General features: G+C 44.1%; 1 protein-coding gene across 4 annotated transcripts in view; it reads right to left on the bottom strand.

Moving 5' to 3' along the window:
- LOC144761284 (cysteine-rich secretory protein 3-like) overlaps nt 1–14,425 on the bottom strand; it is a 410,824-nt gene that overhangs the window by 282,910 nt on the left and 113,489 nt on the right. The window lies entirely within an intron of this gene.

Here is a 14,425-nt window from a genome sequence, read left to right as displayed (position 1 = left end):
TTACTAATATCGATATTAAATTTATCGATATTACTTACCTTCTATATTTTGGCCCATCGATATTTAAACTTCGATATAATTGTATATTGATATTTAAATATCGATATTTTGTCTGCATACCAGAACACATAACTCTGTTGAACATAGGTCATTGGTCATCAAGTAGCAGAGAGTTCTATTGCAAAGCAGTGCTGCTTAATCACATTAATCAAGTTGTACAGAGACTCTTGCAGTCTGGTGATGAAATTAGACCAGCACTAAACAAAGCCATGGGTCAGGGGGATAGATAAATATAATGGGCCTCATTTATGAGAAATGACGCATCCCTGCATAAAATCAGCGATGAGTCACTTCTCAGTGTGCCCTCCTTGCGACATACCTGATGCGTCATATTTAATGTATGATGCATCATGTCGCAAGGAGTTACAGATACGTCAGGGTTTCTGACGTATCTGTAAGCGCAAAAGTGACGCATTGCTGGAGTGTGTCACAAAAGTGACGCAATTCCAGCAAAGCGTCCTTTCACATGTGGTAAGCCCCATTTGAAAGGGCCTGCGTCAGTCTTACACCTGCTGTGAGGCAGGGGCAAGATTTTGACGCACTGGCGTCCTAATAATGACGCAGTGAAATCTCATAGATTTCACTGTGTCACTTCTACGAGGCTTTTTGCGGGGGAACGCCCCCCCCTGCATACATTATACCTAATGCAGGTATAAGGTAGCTCAGGGGTTTACAAAGTGATGCATCTGCTTAGATACGTCACTCTGTAAATAGTGCGCAACAGGAGGCATGTTTTACGCCGCCGATGTGTCACCAAAAGTGACGCATCGGAAGCGTAAAACTGAAGCATAAATGAGGCCCAATAGATCCAGTCAATGCTACTCCATAATTGACAGATCCAGTTGTTTATTTATTTTAGCACCAGAGTACCCCAGAGACACAATAGTAGTGCTGTTTTCAGTCTCCAAGCTTACAGTTCCGTTTCGCACGGCCCTGAAAACTTGGCTTTTTACTCCTTAATGGACAGGTTAGGGGTTACATTTCTTGCTCCTTCTTTTTCTTCCTAAGGCTAACTACTACTAGCACCTTGACACTTTCTGGCAACTGGTGCGCTTTATAGCGCTTTATAAGTCTATTACATTCATTCAAGCCTGCTTTTCTATGAAAATCGTTCACCTTGTAATAGAAAGCTGAACGTTGGTACAGGCATTTATCTTTGTAATAGTAAACATATAAAAGCAAGACCCCAAGTGAATCTTGCCTATGACGTCATATAGTCTAATCAAAATCCAAGATGGCTGACAAATATCAAAAAAGCATTTTAAATCTTCTGATTTGCCTCAAAATGGCACAAACTTTCATATGTGCATGTAAGTGCATGTCATGTGCATGGCCATGTTGGATCTAGACTCTCATGTCTTAAATATAAATCCAAAATGGCCACCAAAATCATGATACTATGCAGCATGATTCTGCTCCAGGATAGTGCCATATATTTGGTGTTATAGAGATTTCCTGTTGTCTTTATGTCATTCAATGCAGTGCAGTATCTTTTTAGTGCTGAGCTGTGTACCGTGACATCTTCCTAATCCTGTGCATTTGTGTTATATTCTACTACATGCCTAATCTTTCAAATTGTCCATCTCCCTTTCCTAGGGTACCCATTTCTCAATTTACTCCCATAAACTCAATCACACTCACTGGTCCTACCTCTTTCTCTCTAGCTAACGTTCACCACCCAGCTCCCATTCATTTATGCAATCACTTATCAAATGCACATACACAATAAAATACTCTCTTACCATCCACATATCCCTTTTTTCCATTGCATTTTAGCACCAATATTATTATAGGAGAATGTAATCAACTTGTAAACTAAAATGACACCTTTATCGCCATGATGTTTGTTCTTGACAGCAGATCTTGATTAGCTGACCTGAGGTTTCGGGATGGATGGTATACAACAAATAGGCTGGAGAGGTATTTTGGAGTTCAAAGTGCTTATTTGAAAACTACATTTATCTGTGAAGAGACTGACATCACTGTGCAGGATCCGATCCCAGTTATGAGCTTGGTTCGCAGGAGGTAGGGGGTGCCAGATTGACATTGAGAGGCAAAAGGTGAATGTGCTTACCAGACCAAATAGAAAGTTTCAGATTTTAACACCATGTAGGCAAGGCGACTGGTACTTCATCCACTGGTGAATGTATAAAATGCAACGAGAAAGCTTCCTTGGAGTGGCAGGTTCATCACAAATCCTTAGCTAGATCTGGGTATAGATATGATATCCAATCACAAAATGGATGTCAACAGCACCTTGAATATGTATATTCTGTAATTGGGACAAAAGGCAAATCCTGATATACACTGTTTTAGATATGAAAGGGTGCATTTTGACTTGGTGGGTCGAATTTTATAGTAATGAGGTGAACCATGCCATTACCATAGCATTAATGCCCACTGTGGTGGACACTTTTTGGAAGAGCACTGATGTTCCATGGTGTCAAATGTAGCAGAGTGGCCGATAGTGTCAAGGCAGAGGGATGGACGTCATGACTTTGAGCTCAAGCCAAGCAGAGTTCCTCCTTTACGATTGAGAGGGATTTGTAGTACTCTTTTGTGGCCTAAACCCAAATTGGGAGTCACTGAAGAGGCCGTTAGTCACCATGTGCAGGGAGACTTGTAGGTTGATGACTGTTTCTATTACTTTGGAAACACAGGGAAGGCCAGAGATTGCCATACCAATTGCATATTTGAGGGACTGGAGGTTTTCTCAGCCTATGGGGTAGCTGTTTACAAGGTTGGTCATAATCAGCAGCAGTGCTGATGATCCCAAATTGATAACTTTGGCTTGGCATAGGTAATATCCCATGGTGGGGATGACTTGCTGAAGAAGGATAATATGACATGGAGACCAAGAGGTCAAGGCTCTGGAATACTTCTTGCTGATTCTCTGACACGTTGTATGTAGTCAAGTTTGTTCATGGTAGAAGATAGGAGCTGTATCTATGTCTCCCCAGACATTATCAGCTTTGGTGTGTCCCCTGAAAACAGAATATCTTGGCATGGAAATATTGAGGACAAAATATTAAAACAGAAATATCAAAAGTTAAGTTAGTGTAGATTTTCTATGCCCAACTTCACATGTATGTACCTTGTATTGTCAAGGTAAAAAGATCTGGAGTTAGTAATATTAAATCTATACTTCCTCCTTATATGCACTTAGCACTTGATATTTTTGGTCTTAGATATTTTGTTCACCATTTTCATATATGATGATAATCTGTATTTTATTTTCTGTAAAACAACCATCACCCAGCATGATAACAAGATTGGAAACCAATTGAGCATGTTGAGCAAGATTTCAGAAGCCTAATTGGAAGGTGGGTACATAATTCTTATTTGGTGGGTGGACGGCAGTTCAGATCATGGAGAAGTTAATGGAGAGGATAGCTTTGATTAGGCAGTACTCAAAGAAGTTGTTTTGAGAATCCATAGCATGACCAGTTGTTTTTATCTGGATCTCTGGAGCCCAGGTTTACTGCCACTCGTGCTTGACATTCTAAACACCTGTTACAGGTCTTGATGTGTGTAGTCCACTTGGCACATGAATGGTGCATGTGATTCAGAGCAATGTAGGCCCCTGGGATCCATTCTGGAGACCCCTGACCAGGTTGTACAGTAAGTAAGGATTGTTTTCCCAGATAATAGTAATTTATAGGTCACATCCCTGAAATATAGAGATGAGGTCTAGACACTGAAGTGGGGGGGAGGGTGGACACCAGGCTCCAGTCGAAATATGATGAGGTATTTTGCTATCAAAAAGCTGCTATTTATCTTTCTAAACACTGTTATTTGGTGCATGGTAGGCTGATGGGTGGGATTGCTGGCTCCGGAGAGCAAGGTGAGGACACCTTTGGTTGAGGCCTGTCCAGTTTACTTTCCCTATTACTTTTTCGGTTGAGCTGATGACAGCCACATGCAGAAACATCACACTTTTTAGTGTCTGGATTGTTGGCGGACCCAAGTTGAACCCTACTCTTGTGTGAGAAGCACAACTCTATATAAAGGCTGTTTTTAGAGAACAGCCTGGAAAGAACACTTGAAAAGGTGAAGCATTCCAAACCAATTCTACAGCTTCAGACAGTGGATCCACATCTCCTGTCTGCCCGTTGTGTATAAAAGAAGGACCGCAGACCTGTACTTATTATTCTAGTTTCATGTCATTTGCGGGGGTTCGGACATCGGCCCACCACGCTCGGCTCGGCCTCATCAGAGCCCATCAGCCAACCTGAGGTAAGACGGGGGGGTGCCCTCGACCCGCCCCCATCGTGAAGACATGCAGTGTTGCTTCTCTCGCCCGGCCTGCGACAGTGTCCTCCCTTGCTCCCATCAGGGACAGATACCGAATGCGCAGCAGAAATAGGGCAGAGAGCTGCTTCAGGATATACCCCAGAATACCCTCCAGGTATCTTTTTATTTTCTTATGATTATTTAGTTTTACCAAGTGAAAGGCGGCAAGGAAAACGACCACTGGGAGAGAAAGAAAGCTCCTGTCTAGGCCTGTCTGACTTCAAAATGGCGTCTGGGACTCCCCTAACCAGAGATCACGGAGGTGGCACCCCAGCAGCTGGGGGGAGAGACTGGAGAGAGTCACTGAGGCACCTTGACAGAGCTTAAGAAGAGGCACAGATGGCCCAGGCACAGTGAGACACTGAAACGCCCTGCACATGCCTGACCCAACCATGACCGCTATGAGTCAGCTCGAGGAGACCCACCATTTTAGGGGCTTAGAAGGACCTGTGCACATATCAGGGACAACTCTCCATGGACGCGTCCTTTCCCCCGCAGCACAAACAGGGGACTCCCAGAGATAAGAGGGGCCCAGCCACAGTGGTCCCTACCACGTCGTGCTACTAGTCTTAGAAAATACGAACATCAGCCAGTCCTCGAACACATCTCCCATCCGGCCTACCCATCAGGATACGGAATCTGTGAACCTACCTCTGACCCAGCCGCGGGCCGTGGAGGGAGTTACGGTGGGGCAGGGAGGCGGGGAGGGGGAGAGGCAGGGTGAAGAGGGCTAAAAACCAGCATATGGATAATTACAGGTAAGTAAACAATTTAAATAATAAAATTAATTTCGTAGCGCGCACTGCATCGCAAAATGCGATGCAGTGCGCGCTATGAAATTCGTTTTATTAATTAAATTGTCTTTATTAGAGTCTGTATTTTGGGGGGGGGGAGTTTTATATAGCGTGAACTAGACCCAGAGGTATAAGAGCGCTTTACATGAGCACCAGTTACGTTCCAGACGGACACATTCATTTTTGTTGGGCACAGGGTGATTAATTAATTTTCCCAGAATCCCAGAACGTTGAGCGTCACTGCCTAGACTTGAACCCAGTTCCCCAGCTCCCAGCTCCAAGGTCGACCACCCTAGCCGTTAGGCCAAATTTATCTTTCTATGTGTGCTGCACAATGCAGTACACGTTCACAACAGAAGAAAGAGCAGAACTACATTTCTTTGCATATGTCATAGCTGGCTTGGGAATAAGCACTTTTTAGAAGTGCATCAGATTAACTAACTGTATACAATCTACCAAGCCACACCAATACATGGGTGCATGCATGGAAATGGACATGATCTACCCATGAAATGGCTCCTGTTTTTCGATGTAATGTAACACAGTGCTGTCACCTGTAAAGTCCATCCAAAACTGGCTTTTGTGTTCTAATGGATAGCAATGCTCCATTTGCCTTGTCCTTGCCTCACCAACAGGCACATGCATCAATATTGCTTTTTGCTATTCCTTAATTGCGAAAAATAGGGAATCGCAATTAAGGAATCGCAAAATGCAATGCATCAAAAAATCTATACTACTATTATAAAGGAAGAACTTTGAGGCTTTGAGGCGGGTAAACTCGGGAACCACAGCGCCAATCCACACACCCGATACATCGTTATAATCCTCAGGGTGTGCAGATGGACATAGGCTATATAAAGTTAAAAAAAAGTTATATTAAAAAAATTAACATTATAAAAAAAGTAGTCCCCACGAAGTAGTGCTGGCCGCGACCTGCGTGCTGACGTCAGGAGCGCGGGGAGGTGCGGCGTCCAGGAGCGCGAGGAGGAGCGGTGGACATGGCGCGGGGGAGGAGCGGTGACGAGCGGCGAACATGGCGCGGGGGAGGAGGTGAGGAGCAGCAGACCGGTGGGAGGAGCGGTGACCAGCGGCGAGGAGCAGTGAAATGAGGAGCGGTGGCTAAGGTAAGGCTCCGGGGGACAATGTCGGGCAGGCGGGGGTCGGGGCAGGCGGGGGACGGGGACTTACACAAAAACAGGAGGAGGAGCTGTGAACTGAGGAGCGGCGGCTGAGGTAAGGCTCCGTGGGACAATGTCAGGCAGGCGGGGGTGGGGGCTGGCGGGGGACGTGGACTTACACCAAAACAGAACGATAAAATTTAGATTGGCTGAGGTAAGGCTCCGGGGGACAATGTCGAGCCAGGCGGGGGTCGGGGCAGGCGGGGGACGGGGAGTTACAAGAAAACAGAAGGGTACAATTTACATCGGCTGAGGAAAGGCTCCAGGGGAAAATGTCGGGGCAGGCGGGCACGGGGACTTACAGCCTCAACACTGGGCCTTTGTGACATCCGGGGGACAATGTCGGGGCAGGCGGGGGACGGAGCGGCCGGGGGCCCGGGCTGCTGGGCAATGTCGGAGCAGGCGGGGGTCATGTCGGGGCAGGTGGGGGTCGGGGAAGCCTGATTGCTCCCGGACAAGGTCGGGATGGGCTGCTAGTTGCTAATAACATTTAGATTTCTTAATATTCCTTAATTACGACTCGCAAATTGCGAGTCGCAATTAAGGACTACCTCCCCAATCATTCCTATGGGCCTAGAGGCCCATAGGAATGAATGGGAAGACATTCTCAATTTGCGATTCGCAATTAGCGAATCGCAAATTGAGAATGCGATTTCAAGGGTACAGAGGTGTCCAAAGGACACCCTGTTGCACCCCTGAAATCAATCTGTGCACATATGTTGTGCACACACATGCCCAAAGGGCATGTGTGTGCACAACATGAAACTTTGAAAAATGCACAAAAGTGCATTTTTCAAAGTTTTCGCAAATAAACTCATGGTAATTTGCTCCCCCGCAATTTTTTTAAGTTTCATGCATTGCATTTAAGGAATCGCAAAATGTGATTCCTTAAATGCAATCGCAATTTTAGAATTCGCAAATATTTGCGAATTCTCAAATTGCGAGTGCCTTCACCCTTCATGCATTCCAAAAGCAAATTTTGCGATCACAAACCGCCGATTTTTGAGATTCGCACCGTTTGCGATTGCAAAAAGCTTTGATGCATGTGCCTGCTAGTGTGATGAAATAACAATGCAAAGGCAACATAACATGGTCCCTCTGTGTATAATGCATGTTAATAACACAAACATTGACACAGAGCAATATTTCAAATTCAAAAGGAGCAATCAAATGTGTTTATTATGTCAGTTATTATGACATGGAAATATAGAAGAGCAAGAGATGTATATTTATATTTTAAAGTGCCAAAATGCAGTCTGTACAATCCTATGTGGCTCCCTTCTATTCATCGCCAGTACAAGCAGACATCCTTAAACACAGTGCCCATCAAGAATACCATTTTATGGACGAGCATTCAAGTATCACATGCATATATATTAATTGCATACTAATTCTAATATGCATTCCTACCTCAAGCAAGCATGGCTGATGATCTAATTCAGCCAAACCCAGACAGAGCCAATTACAGTGCTGCATTGGGAAAGATAAGAAATGCGTTCGAAAAGCCTTTTGGAGTGTTTAAATCATGATTTCGGTGTTGTGATCAGTCTGGTGGGAGACGACTATACTGACAACCGATGGTGTGGAAGATTATTTTAGTTTGTGCCATCCTGCACAATATAATTGTAAAATGAAATCTGGGAAGGCACTCACCTTGTCCACAACTGAGTGAAGATGATGAACAAATGTACTCGGAAGAAATAGTGAACTCAATTCAAGGCAGCACATGGCACAATTTGCTGGTGCAGAGATTGTTTACATAAATAAAATGTGCCCAACGTGTTCATGTATATGTAGAAGTAATTGTGTTCAACAAAAAGGCATGTATTGTATATATCAAATACCTTGGCCCCACTGATGAAAAATTTTGCAGGGTATGTCCCTCCCCTTTTAGCGATTATTATCCCATTACTGTAACACTTGCCTGCATGCCCTTAAGGACCATATGTATCAACATACAGTTTTGCGATTTCTAAATAGCGATTTTTAAGGAATCGCTATTTAGAAATCGCAAAATGGTATGTATGTAGGAAATCGCTTCTTTTTAGCGATTCCTAAACATTCCTAAATTGCGATTAGCAAATTGCTAATCGCAATTCTCCCATTCATTTCTGTGGGCCAGGAGGCCCATAGGAATAAAGGGGATATTTGCGATTAGCAATTTGCTAATCGCAAATTGTGAATATTTTCAAGGGTGCAGGGGTGTCACAAGAACACCCTGCTGCACCCCTGAAAATGACATGTATGGGCATATGGTGCACATACATGCCCCAAGGGCATGTATGAGCGTCATATGTCACCTTTGGATTTTAGAAAAATTGCTTTTGGAAAAGAATTCGCAATTTACCACCAACTAGAAGTTGGTGGTAATTTGAGAATCCTTACGGGCATTTTTGAATTTATTTTATTTTGATACATTGCATTTAAGGAATCGCAAAATTTGCGATTCCTTAAGTGCAATCGCAAAATAAGGAATGGCAAATTTTGCGATTCCTTATTCTGTGGGGGAAGTACACACTGCCATACTCTGCTCATTATCAGGATAGGCAGCAGGCAGCAGGAACAGACGTGGAGCCAATGGAGATTTTTAACACAATTTAGAACTATGGGACTTGCAGCTCACAAATGTTTATGTCTATAATGTTTGGGCGGCCAGTTGAGATATAGAGGCAGTCAGCCACATGCACTGCTTGACTCTTTAGGAAAATCTTTCGTAGGGTCATCTTAGGGAAGTTGGAACATTGGGCGAGTACATTTTCTGGGGAGAAAGTACAATTTGGGTTCTGCCCAGGAATAGGCACTGCAGAGCAAGCTTTAAATATCTCCCTAATCTTGGGCAAATATGTCAAGACCAGGAGAGGAGACACACACATTTGGCCTTTATGGACCTCTCCTGTGCCTTTGGCTTAGTGGGTAGAAATACATTGTTGGACTTCATGGGACTTGCGGGATTGGATTCATCCTTATTAAGTATGCCAAAAAGTCTTCACCAAGATACAAATATGAGAGTACGCTACTGCCAGTGAGGTGAACAGATTCCCCCTATCAAGTTACCCGCAGGGTGAGACAAGCCTGCATCTTGGCACAATTTGTATTTCTTTTTTATACTAATACCCTTGACTCCTTTTTAACAGACTGTACTAATCATGTCCCAAAAATTGGTTCGCGCCTAGTCCCGGTTTTACTATATGCGGACCATGTTGGCCTCCTATCCCGCACTGCAAATGGTTTGCTAGCTCTTTTAGATTGTGTTAGACCTGTCTGCCTTTGGGTAGTCCCTCCTAATTTTTATTTATTTTATTCCCTTTTTGCCCCTCATAACCTTTTAATCTTTTTGTGTCCACTGAATTTTTATGGTGTTGTCCTGGGGGATAGATGCTCTTTCACCCTCATAGTTTCTTTCCTGAGGCCTAGATGCCCCTTTTCTGACTGGAAAGTTTGGGTCATGTAATATGGTGGCTATTAACTGCCATAACTGCCAACTCAGGGACTGGGCCCATAGGATAGAATAGGAGGCTTCCAGAACCTTCTGGCTTGTTCTGGACCTTGGGAGCTAGGGGTATAAATAGGACACCTGTAGGGCGACCATTTTGTCTTGTCAGAGAGGAGCAGCTGGAGTATAGGCTGTGGGTCTGGAAGGGGTAGGGCCTTCATAGGATGGACTACTTTTCTAGGGTTGCCTCCTTACTGGGGTCACCACCCCCATTCCTGTAGACCTGACCCAGTTAGTCCCGACCTGCTGACCCTGGACAGGGAGTTACCTCAAGTTGGGTGTAACAACTGACCCCAGCTAGCGGTGAAGCATAGGAGATCCCAGCTGAGGAGGGTGAGAAGTAAGAAGCACCCCCTTCCTCCTGTCCAGTATGGAAGGCTAGTTTGACTCTGGTAGAGGTTAGGGGACTGGGGCCCAAAAGCGTGACACTTCATCTCCACCCTCCTCCTCTTTGACTGGTGTGCTATCTGCTGCTCTGGCGCAGCTGTGACCCCTCACCCGTTTTAAGGAGAGCACCCAGAGATTGCACCCCCCTCACCTGTGAAGCCCGAGGTGAGGAGAATCGGGGCTCTGGTGGGTGTTCCGCTCAGCCTGTCACCATTGTTGTTGGACCAGGCTTGGGATCGTTGGCGCTGCTGATTTGGTGGGGCTGAGTGGAGTGAGGGGCCAGCCGAGCTGACGCGGCGCGCTTCTGCGCATTCTCCAGGCGAAGACTACTTCCTCAGCCAGGAGGGGCCTAAGATCGCGCAGGCCCAAAGGAGGGCCACTTCCTGCGCCAGCTCTAGGAGCAACCTCCGTTCTAGGCCGCTACTCTCCCGCGCCTGCGTGGTAGCGCCACCGGTGAGAGAAACGACAAAGGCGGCTGGAGGCGGGATTGGGGGCGAGCTCTGGAGGCGGACCTAGTGCGACCTCTCTCCGGGGCTGGTGTGTGCAAAATATGGACAGGCCCACGAGGTAAGCGCTGTTGGGGACCGAAAGAGGCCCCTGAGGATAGCTGATTTTCGGGGCTGGAGCAGTACTCAGAAACAGTCTCCGGTAGCCCGACTCAAGTAAGGAAGGAAGCGGGAACTGTTGGGTGTTTAAGGTCTTAGCACATTTCTTCTAACCCCTGACTGGGAGCACCGAGAATAGGGGCGGGAGAACGTTCCTGGCACCCAGTGGAGTTTGGATGCATGTGGCAGAGCTAGGGTGAGGTCCTTCAGCCTACCGGGTGTGCTGACGCCCGGATGTAGGTTGCCTGTGACAGGAATTCCAATCTGTGTTGCACATTATAACCAGGGATCGCTTAACCAGAAAGCCTCCACTTGTGAGTGCAATCCATTGTTGTAGGAGGTGCTAACTCTGTGCGTTGGAGAAACTCTCGGTAGAAAGTTAAAATGCTAAGTGGTTACATAACTGAAGGGATCAACTGAGGAAACTTCTGTTCACACTGTACATCTGCCTGTTTAGAATGCCTATGTTTATTTAGGGGGCTGTATATGTTGATTTCCTCAATCAATTGCTCACTCATTATTTACTGTGTAGTACTGTTATTAAACTGGTGGGTAAAGTAGTGCTGAACTCATATGTAAGTTGACGGAGGAAGTAAAATATGACTTTGTAATGTGATTTCAAATGCTTAAAGGGAAAAAGAGTATAAGGAGAAATAATGGTGTGAAAAAGACAAAGTGAATCAAAACAATTTTTATAAACCAGTCCATATTTTTCCACAAAATTTTGGTGTAGTGTCGTTTTTGTGTGGAAGTGCATTGAGTTACTGCTGGGTGGAGCGCAAACTTTACATTTGAACTTCTAGGAACTGACTGTCTTACCCTAGGCCAGGCTACCCTATGTGACTTGGTAACACCAGGTCCAACAGATGGGTTTTATCATTTTATGCAGAGGTTAAACCTCAAAGTAAATAATGATAAATCCAATATTTTAACATTTGGGACAAATACCACATGCTACAAGTTGTTTTTAGTGGCCATACACCGATAGAGAAAACAATGGACTTTAGTTAACTTGGCATTCGATTTAGCGCCAATTTGGAATGGGACCATTCGATTCTCCAAAAATCCCAGTCAATGGAGGTGGCCTGTGAATCTCTGTTTAGATTCACAAAAATTGTAGGACACAATCCCCCTAAAGTACTGATAATGTTATAAAGAAGTAAATGTCTGCCGGTGGGTACATAAATAATGGGCAAGAGTCTGGGGACATACATCTGTAAGGACCATCCAGGCAGCAGAAAACAAGTTTTTAGCAAGGCTTTTAGGAATTCCCAGATCCAGATCAAGTTTTATTACTCACAAAGAAATGGGCGTTGGTTTTATAGAAGATAAGGTGGGCTTGGCATCTATCTTCTTTTTGGGTTAAAATCTGGTCCACACACCAAGAAGGTGTACTGTTTTTACAACGATGTGTGTCTCCAACAATTTGCTACGCATTGTTGAATTTTATTACTTAGGTGAGAAGTTTAAGGAAAAAATATGCACTATGACTCAGTTATGACGTCACAGAAAGGCAATGATGATGAGCAATTCAGTGATTGACCTTTGTGATTTTAATGTGTGATCCATTTGTACTTTGCTTTTACCGTGTGCCTCTATGGTCTTTATTATCAAACAAAGATCATTGACTGACTGGCTGAGTGACTGTTATGTATTTATCTAAATGCAATTACACATCTGGATAGGTGAAGTGTATGAAGCCTTAAATTAGCAAAGTTTTTCTCTACAGGGTCAGCCAAAGATAGATGTCAAACGTGTGAATGTGTCATGGTTGAAGAGTAGAGCCATGTATGAAGCATCAAGGTATTTAAATTGAACCTTAAACAGACATTACACATTTGACACAGTAGTATTGTCAATTTTGTCTGATAGTTTTAAGCTCTTCATTTCCAGTGTATGAGACAGACCCAGACTCCATGATCCATGCAGAATATGGAAGATAAAAATAAAGGTTAGCAAAAGATTTGTAGTTTTGTAATTTTAGACTATCAAATACGAGTCTTACCACAACTCCTCCTATAAAAATAATCTGATAGGTATATGCAATTTAATCACTTCATTCATAAATATAAAACAACTTTCGTAGATTGTTGTTTATGTGGTCTGGTAGGGGTATGTAATAATGTGAAATATATTAAAATATTTATCATTCCTTATTTGTGAATTCTAAGGGCCTGATTACAACTTTAGGGGTGTGGAGCACGGTCCGATCCCCACTGCACTACCAAATCCACGGTCGGACAGCCCGCTAGATTAAGAGTTTCCTCCTCTCTGGCAGGCTTTTTTGCGTTCCCTTTAAAAATGGGCATCTCAATGGGAACGACAAAAGCAGTTCCTACATGGCAAGGACAGAGCAGTCCGTGCCATGCAGGAACTGGGGTGAATGCACAAAGGGGGCACATGTTGTGCCTCCCTGCATGCACCCCGGTGCGCAGAAGCACAAGGGGGTCTTGTAGGTCCATTTTATTTCCTCTCCGCCAGGGTTTTCATTGAGCAGGAACCGACCAAGCATATGTATGCCTGCTTACCACTGCCCCCCCACAAGAGACTGCCGCGCCTCCATGAGTCTGGCAGGCCGGGGACCACCAAACTCGTAATAGGCTCCTCAGATTTATACCTATGTAGGAAGGCATGCAAAATCATACATGGTGCTTACGTGGTTCACCTGTATTTGTGAAGGCCATCCATTGTAGGATTATGGATGTAACCATGCAAACATACATTTGCGTGTCAACATTCATAGAATGGGATCACATAACTTTGGATTTATTTGAATATGAAAAAGATGGCATGCTGTGTGTCTAGAGTTGAAAATATGAAAAACAAGAGTTTCTACCAATGCAAGTTCACTAATTAGTATATTATCAGTCCAGGTCATTACATCTGAAGTGAAATACCTATATCATAGTGCTATAGGACTCATTGGTACTCAACCTGTATACAATGTACTTGAAAACACACACACCACAACATATGTATCTAAAGGAAAGTACTGCATACTGTTGTCAACTGCACACTTTAGGTAAATCCTAGTCAAAGTATATTCTTCTAAGATTGATACTGTGTTAATAGTCAGCCCCATATAACGTGTAGATAAAGGAAACATTCTGTGTACTGTCAACATCTTCATTAGGGTCATCATACACATAAATAAGTGTATGATACACATGTATATTACCTCACAACAGTACAATTTTCAGAGTGTTCTGTAAACTTGGTTGCTACCTAAAGTTCTTTGGGGACATGAGCGAATCAATCAATAATCGAATGTGTAGACATGAGCAAATAATCGAAAGTGTAGACATGAGCAAATCTATAAATAATCAAAGGTGTAGTATGTCCTGTTGAAGGTAGGCATTACGGAGAGAGGTGTCTCAGCTCATCTATATATATATAAAAACGAAAGTATGTTTGTCTGGCTGTCTGTCTGTTTGTCCTTTATGCATTCCTTCACCATTCATCCGATCGCCATGAAACTTTGGGAAGTTGTTGAGTATACTCCCGTGAAGGTTTCTGGCATACATTTTTTTTTAAATCGGCTCCCAGGGCCCTCATAATCTTTGGAATACTGATGTATGCACCAGACGGAGAAACAACAAATCGTGTATCCACAAG

Source organism: Lissotriton helveticus, chromosome 6, assembly GCF_964261635.1.
Source record: "Lissotriton helveticus chromosome 6, aLisHel1.1, whole genome shotgun sequence".
In the NCBI taxonomy this organism is placed as follows: Eukaryota; Metazoa; Chordata; class Amphibia; order Caudata; family Salamandridae; genus Lissotriton; species Lissotriton helveticus.
This window is presented reverse-complemented; position numbering and strand designations above follow the sequence as displayed.